Source organism: Cupressus sempervirens, chromosome 8, assembly GCF_028749045.1.
Source record: "Cupressus sempervirens isolate cs-2001-9-10 chromosome 8, ASM2874904v1, whole genome shotgun sequence".
Taxonomy (NCBI): domain Eukaryota; kingdom Viridiplantae; phylum Streptophyta; class Pinopsida; order Cupressales; family Cupressaceae; genus Cupressus; species Cupressus sempervirens.
In genome coordinates this window covers 473090862-473111939 of record NC_143125.1, presented here as the reverse complement: position 1 = coordinate 473111939, position 21078 = coordinate 473090862, and positions in this window count along the sequence as shown.

Here is a 21078-nt window from a genome sequence, read left to right as displayed (position 1 = left end):
CAATTTGTTTTTCCCAAGGTATACTCTCCCATGTTGTTTTCTTTGATATCAACTTTAAGATTAGATGACTTAGAATTGGATGCTTCATTGCTAGAAACATTGTTGGTAGATGTAGATATACCTCTATTGTATGGTACTAGTGATTTTGTCGATGGCTTCATAATATTGCAATGCTAACAAGGATTAGGATCCCCTTTGATTGGTATCTATTGTCCATATGAGGGAATTTCAAACATTGGTGAAATGTGGATGGTACTACTTGCATAAAGTGAATCATAGGACATCCCAAGAGAATATTATAGGCTAGTTCTATATCAAGGAAATAAAAAGGTACATCTTTAAACACATGACCAACTCTGATAAGTAATATTACTGATCCTTTAGATGACCTTTTGTGATTTTCTTTTTAGGATTCACAACATTTTTAGAAAATCCCAATGCAAGGACTAGTTTTAAAATACATGTGTTCAATCCAACTCCTCCATCTATAAGGACTCTTTTGATTTTTTAAATTTGTAGAAGGAATTCAATATGGAGTGGAGCATTATCAGGTTGGTGAATTGTAAAATCACCATGTTTTGTAAAGAACATAAATGTGGTATTGGCAAATGTCCGACCATAGGTTGGAATTGATCTTGGTCTAGAGTTGTGGTTACACTAGTTTCTAAAAGATATTTTTCAAGGATTTCCATATGTTATGTTGACAAATGTAAAATCTATAATATAGATATTTGGTTTGATGTTTTCTTCAATTGATCTAAAAGGTTTTGTTACTTTGAGACTTCAAATGTAGAATTTGGTACATAAACAACTTTGTTTTGGGATGTAGATGGTTTGGATGAAACTCCTTGTAGTGTGACCTTAACTTCACCTATAGTGGTTATTGTTGACCTATTTTTTCCCCCATTCAACCCAATTGTGATATCCAATCTAAGACATCTTTAGTGGGTTGGATTCCTTGTAGAGGGCTAACATAATTTTTTTGGGTTGGTATTACATGTTGGTTCTATGTTAACATCACATTTGGTAGGTGTTAACATCATGTGTTAACCCAATCTTCCTTGTCCTAGTTGGTTTAGACTTTCACACATCAATGACCAAGGTGTTTTCATGAGATGGTCTTCTCTATTGGCATTAAGTTATTATTGCCATTAGTGACAACACTTACTCAATTTTGAATGATTATTGAGTGCATCACTTAGTCTACAATGTATGCTGAGCATTCAGTGGTTACCTTGTAGGTTCATCACTTAAGTAGTTCATATCGAGCATTCATGAAGCTACCAAGTGGGTGTGCGGCCCAGTAGCATCTACTGAGCTTCACAGTTTACATCGAGCATCTTAGTATCTACCGAGTAGTTTGATTGTGTCATGGGAATCCAATGTTTTTTGAGTGATGGAAGTGTAATGATTATTGAGTGATGAAAGTCTAATGTTTACTGAGTGATGGAAGTGTAATGTTTATCGAGTGATGGAAGTGTAACATTTACTAAGTGACATTACATCTACCGAGTAACCTATGGTTATCGAGTTCAGAGCTACGTCGAGTGATTAGTATGGACCAAGCCTTCACTTCTACTGAGTGCATGACAATGCCAAGTAATACAGTGGACATTGAGTATCAGAAGGTCACTGAGTCAATTCAGTGAACCTGAGTTACTTACTATTGGGCCGACTCAGTAATGTTTTGTTCACTTGTGTTATGGCTGACCTTGCAATTGTAATTATTGGAATGGTATATATGTAATGTATTATATCATTTGCAAGATGTATGGTATATGGATAAGAGTATCAAGAGAGACATGTAATGTTTTGAGAAGTGTAAATATGAATCAGTAGAAGAGCAGAATATTTAGTGAGGTCTACAAGGAGCAATAAAGATTTGTCAGTCACAAGAGGTGATCTATAGTTCAAGGATCTAATAAGAAAATCAAGTTTGTAAGTAGATCCACTATTTAATCCTAATAGGTGAATCAATTTTGTAAATCCTTTAATAGGGTAGACTTAATAGTCTTTGTATAAATCTCTAACAGAATGCATACTTCAGTGTATGTTTGTAAATCCTCTAATAAGGTGGACCTAGCAGTCCTTTGTGCTCCTAATAAGGCAGATCACCAGAAGTGGTTAATGTAAGCCTTAATAGGCCAACTTCATACTGTAGTAACAAAGTTTTGTGGGTATCATCCCCACGCCAATTTTACTTTCTATTTGGAAGGTTTTTGGGTCACCAAATCACTGTGTACATGTGTTATAAATGTTTTTTCTCTCATATATGTAGTAGATTAAATAAATGAATTGAGAATAGTATATATGGTTAAAGTGTTGAATTGTTTTAAAAGTTTTGATGTTACTAATTCACCCCTCCCCTCTCAGTAACATATCATATTTTGAATATTTCCAACACTTATCATCTCACAAAAACATGAGATTATGGCACATGGTGAGGAATAACATCGCATTTATTGGTGGATAACATTTTGTATTTTCCTACCCCTTCTCTCTAGTTGACTAGCTTTTAGATCCGATGCCTCTCATATTTTTGTGTAACATCTCAAAATCCTCCCAAAAGTATGAGATGCTTCCATGTGTCTAGTCTCGAGTCAGCTCATGCTATGAATATCTAACAACTCTTGTGTTTTTTCATGATATATGCTCATCCTCACAAGAACATGAGATGTTGCAACATGTCTTTGGGTGGTTGTATCTTTCTATCTATGCAGGTAGTTGACTTGGTGCATCATCCAACATCATCATGCCATGCATCTTCATTCTAGCATTTCTTTATGCTTTAGTATTTCTTTGATGCTCTAGAACCCAAAATTGCACCACATCACAAAGGGTCCCACTTCCCACATTATCTTTTTCCCTTTTTCTTGGGTCACCTTTATTTGATTGTTCTTCTATTTTTGCATCATTACCTTGGCATCCTATGTAGATATGAAAACCATTGTATTTGATTGCATCTTTGATATTTCCCATGATGTCTTAGTAATCCATTTCAAAGGGAAGATATTGATCAACATTGGTGACTTAATCTATTATTGAGGAGATTTCCTCACCATCTAGGTCATCCATTTCAAATAAAAGATCTACATTGACAACCAACATTCTTTTTTAGGGAAATTAGATTCCCCACCCCACCCCCACTCCCACAGTCAACCCTGCATTTTGTGGGTAGATAACACGTCATGTTATCCCTCCTCACATTTTTTCCTCTAGCAGTTTGAATTAGCTTCTTTCATCCATGGCATGCTATAAGGACATGTTCTTTAATGTTGAGCGACTTCTTAGGCCTTGTTTGCATGATGTGAATACCCTCCACACCTATTTAATGCATGAAATGATAAAATCTATGGGGATTTGAACTCTTACGGTTGGTTGCATCATTCTTTTCTATTCCTATCACCTCCAACAATAGGACACTCCATGGTTAGACTTCTTTGTGATTTTCAGTTATTGCCCTCTCTACAAATCAATTGGGTGGTTAGTCCTAGGTTTTTTAGTGAGACATCTAGGTTATGTCTGCACCTTTAAAATGTGGTGGTAAATATATTTTAAGGGTTGGTCTTTTTCTCTAGTTCTTCAATAGTAGTATTCTATGCTCTAGACTTGTAATTTCTCTTGCCTTGCATGGATATAATATCCCAATTTACCTTCTTCCACCATTAATGTCATGCATGACTTCTTGCCTTCTATTAGTGTTGCATCTTTTTTCTTCAAATTATATGTTGTATCTACTTTTATTTTTAATTCTATCTTGTGAAGCTTCTTTCTTGTAGAATTTCATGTAGTTCTCAATCTACATTTGAGTTGTGAGGGGTGATTACGATTGGGTAGTTGTGTAAATTGGAGACTATGAGGCCTCACCCTAGCCCATCATAGCATATCATAGTAATATATTTTCATTTAGATGCTTTATATTTTGCATTGCAGATACTTTATATTTTGAGACCTTGTTATATGTTGGACTATTTTGGACTATTGCTACGACTATTTGATACTATGGGACACTTTATTTTATGGTAATCATTTATGATGTTAAAATTTATTTATTATGCTTGATGATTAGTTACATTCATTTACTTGGTTGGTTATTTTATTATGAGTTGGAAGTTATGTTTCAATATAAATGTTAGATGGATTATATATATGTATGAAAATCATGAAATGTTTCAAAAGAGTCATGTCATGTTTAGTTTGATAATGGTAGTATTATATATGCACAATGGTTAGAAATGGAAAAATGTTATTCAATTGAGAAATGCCTTATGTTTTGATTTAATTATGAATATAGAATTGATTGAAGATTTATATATGCATATGATTTATTTATCTCAGACTACTAATATGTGGTTTGAGTGTGTAGGAAATGACATGGTAAAATGGTGAACCAGGACTGTACCTTTGTATAATTGAGATTCCCAAGGTTAGATCTAATGAAGAGATCTTAAACTTGTTGTTAAATATTTCACTTTGTGAAAATAATGTGAAAGGATGTTTTAGACTAGATTCTTTTTTGTGAAAATTGATTTGCCACTTGTAATGTTAAATGTATATTTATAGTGTCACTTGACACTTGATTTGTTATGTGTTTAAATGGAAAGTCAGGTTGAGATATTGGCAAAAGACACCCAACCTTATTTCTAACTAGTTATAAATGTTTAATTTTTCATTCCCTTGCATAAAAATATCTTATGAAGGCTTTAATTAAATTAAATTCCAAATCTCAAGTTTAGGGTGACTTTAGAGGGCTTTATTTGAGTCTTAGGTTGTTCTTTTAGTGAAATTAAGTTACCTACATGTTAGTACTATATGTTAGGGCTTTAATTTTGGCTTTATTGGAGTTAAAATCATTTTTTTAACACTTTTAAAATCCCTTCTTAAGTATTGTGAAAATGGAAGAAGATTTACCCAAATTCCCACCTTATCTCCAGTGAGTTGATAATTCCAACCAAATAGGGAAACTTAGGTGGAGTTAAAGTGTTGTTCTCTTTCATGATGGAGAAAAATTGGAACAATTTTCTTTTAGAAGAAAATTGGAACATAGAGGTTGCATTCACCCCACTCTCTATTTTTAGAGTTTTTTTTTGGTTTTGGAGATTGGATTAAGGAAGGATAGAGGGCTCTTCTCAAATAGGTTAATTTATAATAGCTTGGAGAAAGGTTGGAGCTTTTGCCATGTTTTGGAAACTATGTGTTGTATTATTTTTCTGAATGAAAGATGTGTAAATTTTGCTACAGATGCATATGTGTAATGTTCATTGTCCCTATTGTATTGATGGGTGTGGATGAATTTCTATTGCATTATTTTCATTTTGATTTTTGAGAGTATGATGTTATGGGTGTGGAAGGACATCACTCGCCCTTGGGAGGGAAGAAGTGGCCTTCAGATGAAGGGGTTAGTTTGGCCTATCCCCCGAGTGTAGAGTCTCTTCCCTAGAAGGAAGAGGGATAAGCATGTAGTATGGGTTGCATGTGCTAGTACATTGTTATGCACTTTGGGGGTGATAAGGGGGGAAATTTTGTGAGATTTGGTATTTATTTTGTATGCCTTGTGAATGCAGATTTGGTTTTCTATATTTGACTTCTCCTCGAGGCTTTTTGGTACACCTTCACCCATTCCATTAGTTTCTCTAGTAACCTACTGTGTAAGCTCAAAAAGGGTGTTAAATGTTATATCTTTTATTGTTGATTTATATGTGTGTGATTGACTATTACTCGATTGGTCTTGATTCTCTAGGCTCGGTGGGTGGTATCTTAGAGAACTAAGCTAGAAGGTGAGCTCTCCATGGTTTACAAGGTTGTTTGTATAGATTTTCTAAATGGATATGTGTTGAAGAAAAGCTTGGAAGATTTTTATTTTTTGTTGGAGATCAAAAGATGATTTATTATTAACATTTGTAAAAGTTATGTAGTGTACAAGATCATAAGTAGATCTTCATGTAATCTGTAAGTTGATGTAAAGATCTAAATATGATTGTAATATTTGAAAGGACTTTTCAAGACTGTGAATATATTTTATTTTAAATATTTCTTAAATTGTTTCCAAGAAATAAAGTTGAATTTTATTATTGTATGTGTGTATGTGTGTGTCTTGTTCAAGAAAATTTGGGCCAAGGAAAGAACAATGGAATAGGCCAGGGCAAGAAGTTGGTGATGGAAGATTTGAAATAAGGTATAGACATCCATGAAAGCATAAATAACCTTTGTTAGATGTTGCAGTTCGACTTGCCATGGCAGGCAAGCTTGTAGAATGGAAGCATACACAAATAATTTAGGAAATGTCTAAACATTAGGCTAAAATGCATATCTTTACAAGCAAGGCAACCCATAAACCAGAGGTGCTAAGACTCTTTCTAGAAAGCTTGTCTCATTGGTCATGTAGGTTATAGCTGACCCAAGAAGTCTCTAATGAGAAAACAATGATCTTTTGTTGAAAGATCAACAAAAAAAAAATCTATCTTATGAGGATTATATAACTTCTTAAAAATACAATGGCCCACTTTTTTCCAGTCTTGTATGTGAATGTATTAACTTTTCAAAATGCCCCAGGACTCTCAAGATAGATTATCCTTATTGCATGATTTGGTTTAGACTATACATGATCACTGTCTCTTACTCCCATTGCTTCCACAGAGGCATAACCTACCACAGAAGATACAACAAAACCATTGAGTCTTTTCCACCATTAAAACTAAAGGCAACTTCATCAAATGAATAAAGCGTGAGAGTCCATATGTTTCACTTTGCATCTTTCTCCCAATTTGATGCAGGAGCATTGAGCTTGGATTTTGGTGGAGTTATGTCTTTCATGGTTAGGGGTGTGTTGGACATACATTGGAGAACCTTTTCTCATGATTGCATAGAAATTGGATGGATTGAGTTGAAGTTTGAGTCGTTTTACCTTGCTTCTGGAGATATATTATTTTGGCGCCTATTATAGGCCATGTAATTAATTTTCCATAATAATTTAGAGGATGAAAATTTTAGGGATTGAATAGGACCTATATTTCTACCTATAATTTGAAGCATGAGTTCTAATTCAATCAGAGCTAGGACATATTGCAATTTTACTCAGACATCAATTTTGGCCATTTAGTTATTGTTGTAGGCCGACTTGTGGCATTTAATTTATGTATTTGTTTTTAATTTGTGTTCTAGTCCAACTTGTGGCTTGGATTGGTATAAGTAGGGGTTGTGGGGAAGTATTTATTCATTATTCATCCATTGTGGAGAAGTGGAGTAGCCAAAGAGCAATTTTTTTTGAGTTTGTGAATAAAGCACTGAATGTGAGTCAATTTATAGTAGGATTGTGATGGAGTTGTGAATGTGTGGATAGAGTGCTAAATGTGAGGTAGTTTACACTTGGATCTTGGATGAAGTTGGAATAGAGGTAGTAGCTATGGCTTGGAAAACAAGGAGATTTCTCAATGGGCTTGTGAGCATAAGTTGAGATCTTCCTTGGAGGTTTCTACCAGAGTGTGGACCTGGACTAGCTAGGGTTTGGATTGGATCTTGAGGGATCTTGCAGAACTATTATTGTAATTGCTATTGTTATTGGTCATAACCAGGAAGGCCTTATAGCCTGACACATTTCATGTAATAGTTATTTTATAAATAAAGAGTTGTGATTTGGTACCAGATCTTGCATTGTTGTTTCTTGTTGTTGTGTTTCCACTACATGGTTATTTGCTAGGGGCTAGGGCATCTTCTTTAGGGATTCTCATGCCTTGCACTATGTCAGATGGTACTAGAGCAAAGGTTGTTCCTTAGTGTGTAGACAGATCACTAAAGCTAAGGCATTTTGCACCAAAACTTGGGTGGAGAAGTAGATTTGATCTTGATCTAGTGGTAGATTTTCTTTCTAGAGTCCTAGATCTCTTGGTTGTGAGGTGGCAGATCATGGTTCTAGCTTCCAATTATAGAGGGCTCAAAGATGGATCAATGGATGTGAAGATGGAAGACTAATCTTGTTGATGCATAATCGTAGAGAGTTTGTGTATTGCAGATCCATGGTCCTAGACTTGTGATGTGGTTCTTGATTGTTCATGCAAGGTTGCAGGTTGTGATCTGACTTGCAAATAATTTAAGGCTATCACAAGGAGTGTGGGAAGAATTTTTTTACAGAGGGTTTACAATGATCTTGGCAGATGGCTTTCAGAGGATTTGACCCTGGGATGATTGTGAATCTCTGTCATGTGGTGGAGAGAAGGTTTTTTGAGGTGTCTACTTGGTTATAAGCTAGCTTGGCTGATCAAGTTAAGGATGGGGTGAGGAAGGAATTATGTAGATGTTTGTGGAGCTAGAGTCTTTCAATCTAGAAGAGAGTTTTTGGCCAACTAAGAGACTTGTTTGTGAAAGAAGATGGCATAGAAAGGTTGAGTTTGGTTTTGTTGACTAGATTATGGAGTCTGATACAAAAATTGTAGATCATCTAGAGGTTGTTGTTGTAGATATCCCTAACCTTGTTGATGTTGGGATTCTCATTGGTTTTCATGATTAGTTGGCTAAGTCTGACATGGAAATTGCAAAGCACTTGGTCGTGGATGATTTGGCTGTTGTTGGTGATGAGTTGTCTGTTGTAGAGCATCTTGTTGTGAGCAATGAGATTGCTAGTGTTGGGAGCTTGGCATGTGTTGATGGAAATATACATATTGCTACTGATATAGATTTTTTTGTTTCTAATGTGGAATTTTTTGTTGCTAGTGTGGATTCACTAGTTGTTGATGTGGATAAGGATTTTTTGATGAAGCATTATATTCAGTTTGTTCCTAGGAGTGAGCATGTTGATTGGATGGTTGAGGTTCTAGAATTTGATAGACTGATGTAGATGTGGATGATGAGCCAATTTCTTTTCTTTACCCTATTGGAGTGGAAGCATTTGTTCAATATGAAGATGGTTGTTGCTCTTTCTTTGGGCATCAAAGTGTGGGACACACTTTTCTATTTACCCGGGGAGTCTGATGTAGGAGCACTAAGCTTGGATTTTGGTGGAGTTATGTTTTTCATGGTTACGGATGTTTTGGAGACACATTGGAAGACCTTTTCTCATGATTGCATAGAGATTGGATGGATTGAGTTGAAGTTTGAGTCATTTTACCTTGCTTCTAGAGATATATTATTTTGGTGCCTATTACAAGCTGTGTAATTAATTTTTCAAAATGAGCTAGAGGATGAAATTTTTGGGAATTAAAGAGGACTTATATTTTTACCTATGGTTTGAAGCGTGAGTTCTAATTCCATTGGAGCTAGGAGATATCACAATTTTAGTCAGACATCAATTTTGGGCATTTAATTATTGTTGCAGGCCGACTTGTGGCATTTAATTATGTATTTGTATTTAATTTGTGTTCTGGGCCAACCTATGGCTTGGATTGGTACAAGTATGGGTTTTGGGGAATTATTTAGTTATTATTCATCCATCATGGAGAAGAGGAGTAGCTAAAGAGTGAGTTTTCCTAAGTTTGTGAATAGAGCACCGAATGTGAGGTAGTTTATACTTGGATCTTGGATGAAGTTGGAGCAGAGCTGGTAGCTATGGATTTGAAAACAAAGAGATTTCTTGGTGGGCTTACAAGCACAAGTTTTGATCTTTCTTGGAGGTTTCTACTAGAGTGTGGACCTGGACTAGCTAGGTTTTGGATTGGATCTTGAGGGATCTTGCAGAATTGTTATTGTAATTGCTATTGTATCTAGTCATAACCAGGAAGGCCTTATAGCTTGACACATTGCATGTAAAAATTATTTTATAAATAAAGAGTTATGATTTGGTATTAGATCTTGCATTATTGTTCCTTGTTATTATGTTTTCATTGCATGGTTATTTGTTGGGGACTAGGACATCTCCTTTGGGCATTCTCCTGCCTTGCATTGCATCACAATTTCAACATATTTTCCTATGCACCTCTATTTTTTATTTCTGCATGTAGTGGCAGACTGGGAGTGATTTAAGAGAAATAATAAATTATATTTTGGAGGGAATGAAGTTACATCTAGTGGTTCTCACGCATGGATTTTTTTCCTTCAAAATAGAAAGATAAAAAAAATACAACTCAGTGAAGCGGTTTACATCACCAGTCCTCACGTGAAACTCACAAATTATAACTGAAGATATTATATTCTATATAATAATACAATTTATGGATATAGTAAATTTATTTAATGTTTCCATATGTTTCCACAAAACTGGCAAGCATGTAAAATTTATTATTATTATTTTTTATTTGTTATTTATTTTAAGCATGGTTGAACAATATATAATATATTATGTTATCTAGAACTTATTATTGTATTATTTAATATAATATAATTTTAAATATATTTATTTATTAATAATTATCTAGAATATTATAAAATGTGTTGCATATTATTTTCTAATATAAACTTATTTTTAGAAATTTGGATGAAATTCATGGAAGCAATTTTTTTTACATAATAATAATAATCATCTAAATAAATAATAATTTAAAAAATAATAATAATAATTTGTTTTTAAATATATTTATATATAATAAAAAAAGAAAAGAAAAAGAAGAGAGATCTTAAATGATGCAAGAGAACCTTAGAGAAACTAGGAATTAAGCGCCAATATAATTGTCTAAAAAACCTTAGTAAACCACAAGTTTAAAGTTTGAGAATCAGAAGAAGTTACACTCCAATTTTAAACTTGAAATTTAGCCTTGTACTTATCAAAACATTCAAACTTGTCATCAACATTATTACTTTTGAATTAAGCTATGTTTTTTTTCAATAGCCTAGTAGTTCACTAGAAAAATATTGTTTGTAAACTTTGAACAACAATGATTAGCATTGCTATAATAGGAAATGTAGTAAATTTCTTTTTCTTTCTTTTTTTCCTTTTTTTTTACAAGATGTGACTACTCCTAGTATTATAAATGATCAAATTAACCCTTTTGACATTTTACTTATGAAAAAAAAGCTTAAACCCTTTTGTAGGATGCTAGTTATCACGTGAGCTCGTAGAGCTGGTCAAGGTGGTTGATGAGGAAGGGCTATTAGAGCCTCCCATTTGGAAAATGTTGAGATATAGTAGCATGAGGATGAGGTTTCAAGAGGGGATCATGTACCACAACCTAACACACCTCTGAACCCTAATCAAGACATTTTGGATGCACTTTGTAACTTGATTGGAGTTGTTCAATAGTGCTTATCACTTGTACTACCATAGTCAAAGCAGAGAAATTCACGTAGCCATAGGGCAATTACTAGGGAGACTACTAGGAGTCCTCCACCTAGCTATATTGAGGGTCATGATGATCATGAGGTTGAGTCAGTTCAACAAGTATTGCCACATACTAACCTAGTGGCACACATAGTGGAGAGAGCTCCTCGAGACATCAGAGACAAGATTATGGGGTTGATTCAACTCAAACGTCCCCTATTCTTGAAAAATATAGATGGTGTTGGTGTAGAGGCATGGTTATAGAGTTCACAATGATGCTTTGGATTATGTCCTTATGGAAGCAATTTGAAGGCATGACTTGTGTTACATCTCCTTTGTGAGTCAACTTCTGCCTGGTAGTAATAGGAGGAGGCCTTAGTAGAGGTACATATTGACACTCTCACATGGGAATCCTTTTTGAGTAGGTTCAGGGAAAGATACCTTTCTAAGAATTTTAGACAGAGATAGCTAGCGGCATTTTATGATTTTCAATAGAGAGGACCTACTATGGCATAGTATGAGCATAGGTTTCTTGAGCTCCTTCCTTATGTTGAGTATATGAGGGATGAGAAGCTAAGTACTCATCATTTCATTAAGGGTCTTAATGTACCCCTTCAGGATTCTGTATGGTTAGCTTTTCCAACTACATTCAGAGAGGTAGTTGAGAGAGCCCTAGTAGTGGAGGATATTCATAAGAGGAGGTAGAATCAATTTTAGTATCGAAATAACTCAAGAAAATTTTAATGTCAATAGAGACCCCCTTGGAAAGGGAATAAGAATTAGTCAAGAGGATCCTTTAAGGTTCCTCAACCATAGTAGGATTATAGATAGGGATCATCATAGGGATATAGGGGCTCTAAGCCTAAGAAATAGTGGCAATCTCAAGGCCCTAAATGAGATCAGAAGACACAGACCCCTTACACATAGCTAAGTAGGACTCAATAGTCCTATAGGGGTGGTTTTAGTAGATCCAATTGGACTAGAGGTTTGTAGTAGACTAGGTCACAGGCTATTCAAATTTAGACTAGAGGACCATGCTACACTTGTGGTGGTATAGGTCATATTTCTAGAGATTTCCCACAAGGTCCAGCATCAAACTATCAGAAAGGGGCTAGCTCAAAGCCCATAGTAGGTGATATGGGCAGATCTCACCAAGTATTTGCAACACTTGATAACCACCAAGTAGAGCATTAGGCCATAGTCATTGAGGCTACAAGTATGATATGAGGTAGTCAAGTCTCTATTCTATTTGGTTCTAGAGTTACTAATTCATTTATATCTCCATTAGTGGTTGAGCATTGTGGGCTAGTGGAAGTCAAACAAGAGGTTAGTTGGGAGGTAGAGTTAGCCTCAAGTACTAGAGTATCAATTGATTCCTTGGTTCATGACTATGAGATTTAGATTGGAGACATGACTACCATGGCTGATTATTGCACTACCACTTAGGGTACCTATGATGTAGTTCTTGGCATAGATTTTCTTTACACCCATAATGCAAAGATGGATTGTCGATAGAAGATGGTAGAATGTGTTGATAGTCAAGGAACTTCCACGGTGACTTTTGGAGTATAGAGTCCTATATCTCTTCATATGATATCTGCTATGTAGCTAAAGTGGTTCCTACATAAGGGATGTCAGCTATTTTCCATCACTATTAGTGACAGGGATGAGGATTCCAAGAAGGAGACTTCCCTTGATGAGTTTCCTATCTTGTAGGGGTTTGCAGATGTTTTTCCCTCAGAGCTACCTAGTATGCCTCCACCTAGAGCAATTGATTTCCACATTGATCTTGTGCCAGGAGCTGAGCCTATTTCTAGGGTACCATACAAGATGACCACATAGGAGCTCAGTCAGCTCAAGATTTAGTTAGAAAAGCTCTTAGAAAAAGGGCATACTCATCCTACTGTGTCACCTTAGGGTGCACCAATCATCTTTGTGAAGAAGATGGATGGGTCACTTAGGTTGTGTATCGACTATTGATAGCTAAATAAAGTAACCATTAAGAACTGATACACAATACCTAGGATTGATGACCTTTTTTATCAGCTAAAGGGTACCCATATATTCTCAAAAATAGATCTTAATTCAAGTTATCATCAATTGAGGATAGTAGAGACTGATATCGATGAAAGTGATATCCACAAGACTACTTTTCGTATGAGGTATGGCCACTATGAGTTCATTGTAGTGCCATTTGGCCTCACAAATGCTCTAGATGTATTCACAAGTCTTATGAATGGGGTATTGCATACATTTCTAGATAATTTTGTGGTGGTGTTTCTTGATGAAATTTTGATTTATTCTACAGATGAGAAGGAGCTTAAGGAGGATTTGAGATAGGTACTTTAGCATTTGAGGGAGAATCAATTGTATGGAAATATGAAGAAGTGTGCCTTCTTCAAACCTAAGATACATTATCTAGACCATATTATTATAGGTGATGGGATCTCAGTAGACCCATCTAAGATTCAAGCTATTATGGAATGGACAACACCCACTAGTGTCACTTAACTGAGGAGTTTCATGGGATTGGTTGGTTATTATAGATTCTTTGTTGCAGGTCTTTCTAGGTTGGCTCATCCCATTACATCTCTTCAGAGGAAGGGAAATAAGTTCAAGTGGATAGAGAAGTGTGAGAGAGCCTTCCAAGAGCTCAAGAGAACTCTCACTAGTGCACCAATACTTGTAGTGCTTGACCCATCAAGGGATTTTGTTGTGTGTACAAATGCTTCTTTGGATGGTGTAGGAGTAGTTCGTGTATAGAATGGTCAAGTTATTGCATATGAGTCTAAGAAGCTTAAGACTCATGAGCTGAATTATCCTACTCATGACCTAGAGTTTGCAGTAGAAGTTCATGCTTTAGTGAGATGGTGACATTTTCTCTTAGGTCACCATTTTGAGCTTTATTCAAATCGTCATAGTTTGCAATACATCTTCTCACAACCAAACCTTAATGCTAGGCAAAGAAGATGGATGGAGTTCTTATGTGAGTATAATTTTGGTGTTCATTACATCAAGGGCAAGAAAAATGTGGTTGCATGTGATCTAAGTAGGAGATGACATATGATATCTTCAATGACTACTACCACAAATTTGAAAAAGTGCATCTTACAACATTTTCCTGAGGATAAGTTATATGCAGAGATTTTTCAGATTGCATATTCTTAGAGACTCCTAGTGGGAAAGTTTCCACACTATTATTTGGAGCCTAATGGGCTTTTATGTCATAGAGGATGCATTTATGTACCTTCTTCAAGTGACCTACAAGAGTTCATCATTTTAGAGGCTCATCGAGCACCATATGTAGCACATCCTGATGTCAAGAAGTTGCATTCAAACTTGAGACAGTTGTATTTCAAGCCTGGGATGAGGGTACAAATTGCCAATATTATTGCTAGATGTCTTGAGTGTCAAAGAATAAAGGTAGAGCATAGCCATCTGGGGGGGACTTTTACACCCACATGAGATACCTATGTGGAAGTGGGATGTGATATCTATGGACTTTATTGTTGGACTTCCTATGTCTTCTCATCATCATGATGCTATCTTGGTGACAGTTGATACATTGACTAAGGTTACCCATTTCTCACCTATTTGTACTACCTTTACAACACCAGCAGTAGCACAAGTGTTCTTACAAGACATTGTCAAACTTCATGGCATCCCTTGTAAGATCATTTCTGATTGAGACTCTCTATTCACATTTTCATTTTGGAGTGAGCTTCAAACAACTTTGGGTACTAGTCTTAATTTTAGTACAATATATCACCCTCAGAAAAATGGAGATAGAGAGGGTTAATTAGGTATTAGAGGATATATTGTGGATGTATGCAATGGACCATCAGGTCAAGTGGGAGGAGTACCTTCATCTTGTGGAGTTCGCCTATAATAATAGCCATCATACTTCTATAGGTATGCCTCCTTATCAGGCCTTATATGGTAGACCTTGTAGGACTTCTTTGAGTTGGTATAGGATTGAGGATAGAGTATCCATTGGGCCAAAGTTAGTCAGGGACATGGAGTAGTAAGTTGATTTGATTAGACAACATCTTAGGGAGGCTCAAAATAGATAGAAAAGTATGTTGATGCTATGAGGGAAGACAAAGAGTACATGGTTGGTGATAGAGTTTTTCTAAGAGTGCATCCGCACAAGAGTCTGATCCATTTTGAAAAGGGTTCTAAGTTGGCACCTCATTTTGTTAGACTAATTGAGATACTAGAGAGGATAGGACCAGTTGCCTACCATTTAACCTTGCCACCTATCCTGCCAGACATCCATGATGTGTTTCATGTTTTAGTATTAAGGAAGTATATTTATGATGAGTCTCACATTATATATTGGGATTCTTTATAGGTGGAGTTGTATGGACACTTAGCTCTGGATCCCATTCATATTTTGGGCCAACGGACCCTAACACTTTGAGGTAGGGAGATGGACTAGGTTAGAGTCTAGTGGGATTGTTATGATGAGGTCACAGCTTCATGGGAGGACACAACATAGATGAGAGTTTAGTACCCATACCTCTTTGATGAACTCCAAGAGGACGTTCATGCCTAGGGGGAGGATGTGAGGTCTCACCCTGGCCAATCATAGCATATCATAGAAATTTATTTTTATTTTAGATCATTTATATTTTACATTGCAGATACTTTATATTTTGAGACCTTGTTATATGAAGGACTATTTTGGACTATTATTCAAACTATTTGATACTATGGGACACTTTATTTTATGGTAATAAGTTATGATGTTAGAACTTATTTATGATGCTTGATGACTAGTTACATTCATGTACTTGGTTGGTTATTTTATTTATGAGTCAAAAGTTATGTTTGAATATAAATTTTAGATGGATTATATATATGTATGAAAATCATGAAATTTTGCAAAAGAGTCATGTCATGTTTAGTTTGATAATGGTAGTATTATATATGCACAATGGTTAGAAACAAAAAAATGTTATTCAATTGGGAAATGCCTTATGTTTTGATTCAATTATGAATATAGAATTGATTGAGGATTTATATATGCATATGATTTATTTATCTCAGACTACTGATATGTGGTTTGAGAGTGTAGGAAATAACCATGGTAAAATGGAGAACCAAGACTATACCTTTGTATTAATTGAGATTGCCAAGGTTAGATCTAATGAAGAGATCTTAACCTCATTGTTAAGTGTTTTACTTTGTGAACATAATGTGAATGGATGTTTTAGATTAGATTCTTTTTTGTGAAAATTGATTTTCCACTCGTAATGTTAAATGTATATTTATAGTGTCACTTGACACTTGATTTGTTATGTGTTTAAATGGCAAGTCAGGTTGAGACATTGGCAAAAGATAGCCAACCTAATCTCTAACTAGTTAGAAATGTTTAAGTTTTCATTCCCTTGCATAAAAATATCTTATGAAGGTTTTAATTAAATTAAATGCTATATTTCAAGTTTAGGGTGACTTTAGAAGGCTTTATTTGAGTCTTAGGGTGTTCTTTTAGTGAAATTAAGTTACCTATATGTTAGTACTATATGTTAGGGCTTTAATTTTGGCTTTACTGGAGTTAAAATCTCTTTTCTAACACTTTTAAAATCTCATTTCTTAAGTATTGCGAAAATGGAAGAAGACTTACCCAAATTGCCACCTTATCTCTAGTGAGTTAATAATTCCAACCAAATAGAGAAACTTAGGTGGAGTTAAAGTGTTGTTCTTTTTCATGATGGAGAAAAATTAGGAATGATTTTCTTTTAGAGGGCAATTAGAAAATAGAGTTGGCATTCACCCCACTCTCTAGTTTTAGAGAATTTTTTTGGTTTTGGAGATTTTATTAAGGATAGAGGGCTCTTCTCAAATTGGTTCATTTAACATAGCTTGGAGAAAGGTTGGAGCTTTTTCCATGTTTTGGAAATTATGTGTTGTATTGTTTTTCTAAACAAAAGATGTGTTAATTTTGCTACAAATACATATATGTGTTGCTAATTGTCCCTATTGTATTGATGGATGTGGATGAATTTCTATTGCCTTATTTTCATTTTGATTTTTGAGAGTATGATTTTATGGGTGTGGAAGGACATCACTCACCCTTGGGAGGGAAGAAGTGGCCTTTAGGTGAAGGGGTTAGTTGGGTCTATCCCTTGAGTACATAGTCTCTTCTTTGGAACGAAGAGGGATAAGCATGTAGTATGGGTTTCATGTGCTAGTACTTTGTTATGCACTATGGGGGTGATAAGGGGAGAAATTTTGTGAGAGTTGGTATTTATTTTGTATGCCTTGTGAAGGTAGATTTGGTTTTCTATATTTGGCTTCTCCTCAAGGCTTTTAGGCACACCTTCACCCATTGTATTGGTTTCTCTAGTAACCTACTATGTAAGCTCAAAAAGGGTGTTAAATGTTGTATATTTTATTGTTGATTTATATATGTGTGATGTATTGTTACCCGATTGGTCTTTGTTCTCCAAGATCGGTGGGTGGTTTGTTAGAGACCTAGGCTAGGAGGTGAGCTCTCCATGGTTTATAGGGTTATTTGTATTGGTTTACTAAATGGATATGTGTTGAAGAAAATCTTGGAAGATTTTCACTTTTTGTTGGAGATTTGAAGATGATTTATTATGAACATTTGTAAAATTTATGTATTGTAAAAGATTAGAAATAGATCTTCATGTAATTTGTAAATTGATGTAAGGATCCAATAATGATTGTAATATTTGAAAGGACTTTTCAATACTATGAATATATTTTAGTTTAAATATTTCTTAAATTTTTTTCAAGAAATAAAATTGAATATTATTATTAAATTTGTGTGTGTGTGTGTGTGTGTGTGTGTGTGTGTGTGTCTTGTTCAAGAAAATTTGGGCATGACAGAGACATATTGATGTGTAATGTAGTCTTGGGAGGTGATAAGATCAAACATACTATTTGGTGCACCATTTCCTTTCATTCTAGGTTTAGGTCAAGCAATTCTTCTCCCCTTTTCATTGAAAGAAGTAGTTTAGTTTGCCATGGTAGTAAGGAAGTCAACCTTGTCTAGAGACTCAGTCTCATAGTTCAAGTCCCACATCTTGGAGATTACTTCCATGTTTCAAAAGGTTGCCTTTAGGTTAAACTTTAGGAAAGAGTGCATGCTTTTGTGACAATATTTTTTGACATGCCTAGTGATACTCTATTCAAGTTAATTTTGAAGTCTACTAGTTGTTGGGGTCAATTGAAAGACTTCAACTAATATGCTAAGGAATGGTGCTACTCTTAGCATTTCAAGCCTTCAAGAGGCTCTCATTCAAGAACTTGGTAGCTCCATCTCTAATATTCATACAAGGGCATCTTCTAGAGGTAATTTTTAGTTTACCTAGCTTTCTCTTTTAGCCACTAGGATAAGAAGAGTCATGCTCTCTCTTTCACTAGTTAGTAGCGTTGAACTTATACACTTGCTAGGTATCTTTCTACTCCTCTTATTGGTAAACCGCAACCTAGGGTCCTATAATCTCATTTGAATAGACCATTATTTCACATAGCTAGAATTTAAGTGTTTTCTACCTTCAATGGAGGAAATCCTCTCATCTCATCCCAAATACATGACATACCAGTATTTGAATTAAAAAGTGTCCCTAACTTCACTGGTGAGACTTCCATTTCTCCTATTGAGCATATTCAAGAAGTATCCAATGTTTTTAATATACATGGCATTGTGGAGGATGACTAAAATGAAAGGATCTACAATGGTATAGATGCCTAGCTTATAATTCTATTCACAATTGGGATGAATTAGGAGGTCTTTGTAGAAACTTTGAGGATAAGAGTGATCACTTATCCCTCCTAGAGTAGCTTACCACCATAAAAAGGTCTCCCCATGAACACATGATAGACTTTAATTATAGATTCCAAAAGACATGGGATAGAATACTTGTTGCAGTAAAACTTTCCCCTAGTATTGCCTTCCTATATTACTTAAGAGCTTTCAATAGTGATATTGCTACTACTTTACAAACCATGGGAGGGGATACCTTACCACCTACGTATAAGATTTCCATTAGAGTAGAGAATACTTTAATTCAAAGAGGGAAGTTAGTCCTAAGACCTCCAATGCCTCTATTTCTTGATATGCCTACTCAGCAACCTTATGTAGCCCCTATTCCTACCACATATATAATTCAACCTCTTGACATAATTCCAGTAACCTCTACATCTTCTAATGAGTTAGGAGAGTTGAAGAACATGATGCAAGCTTTGATGCAAAATGTTGACAAGATCAAGGATCAAAGCATTGATATGGACAAGAAATTTCAAGACCATTCCTCAATGGTTTAGAAGATGAATAATAATTTGTGACTTGGAAAGGAAACAAGCTAAAAAAAAATGCCTTTCCAGCCTCATTACCAAAACCCCTCATATAATAGACAACGAGATCAGGGTCAAGCCCATTGGATGAAAAATAAATCTATGGGTAATACCCCAACTATAAATGCAAACACAAATCTAGTAAGGACATTAGTTCCTAAAAACAACCTTGCTCAAGAGAAATATTTTTTTCCTTCTTGAAATTATTTATATGAGCATTACATTTGTTATAGGGGACAATCATCTCAAGCACTAAGCACATAAGAACAAGTAGTAGGACAATAATATGGTGTCAATCAATCCACTGATGGTTCTCAGCCTTAACAAGTACCAAGGGAACACTCTTTCATGAATCATCAACTAGAGGAGCATTGTCATGTCAACCATGATAACCATGATGGCATAGCTCATAATACCATAAGAAAAAGAAGAGCTATGGAAGATTCTACACCTCCTCCACCAAATCAGGCTTCCACTTTAGGTATTGCTCCTCATGTTTTAGTTACAAGTCCACAACCAGATGTTACTCCCCAAAAAAAGAAAAATATAAGAAATAGTAATTCTACTACACTTTAGGCTACTCCATTTTAGTCATTAGTTCCTATGGCTCCCAAGGCTCTAGTCAAATTAATTGCCACTCCACTCAACATAGTAGATCAAATGAAGAGGACTAGTGTCAATGATCCTATATTGGATGTTCTCACTATGCCACCATAGTTAGAGCTACTACAACAAGAGCTAAGGAGTATAAAGGTGCCAAGCCAATAAGATACTTTGGATGATGTAACAATTTTTGTGTACCCTACTAGAGAAGGAGACACAAGTAAGAAATACAAGCCTCCTCCCTTTTATGTCCCTTTGATTATAGGAGATGAACTAGTTCATAATTGCATGATAGATTCATTATCTAGTAGTTCAGTGATGCCTAAATGTATAGCTAACCTCCTTGGTATTAAATATGAGTCAATGGCTAGATGAGTACTATATACAGATGGTAGCTCTTTAACAATATAAGGAATACTAAAAAAATTTGAAATGACATTGCATGCATGCCTTGGTTGTATTGTCACTCAAGATATATCAATAGTTAAGATTCCCTCAAATTTTTCATCTATCTTTCAAGAGACTTCACTAAATAGATAGGTGGTTATATTGCATTAGACTAGTCCTATATTTTCTTCAGGACAAGATATGGGACAAAATCCTCCATCAGGGCAGAACATTTATCCCTTAACCATATAGAGACCTACACACCTAGCCCTATAAACATGAATTATTTAGTCCATCAAATAGATGATGAGGGCATAATTCATGAACCTACCACTTCCCTAAAAGAGGTTCTTGATTGTCTTTTAGATGAATGGGCTACTACTTTTCAATTTGATCCAGTACAAGAAGCTAGAGAAATAGGTCTTGGCACCTATTTTATATTGGAAAAGAATGTTCCTATTCCTAATCTCATGAAAATTTAAGAAGACATCAATGTCCTATGGAGAATTTATTTTGATGGCTCAAGAAAAAAGAATGGCTTAGGTGTTGGTGTGATGCTTGTCTCCCCTAACTTGGAA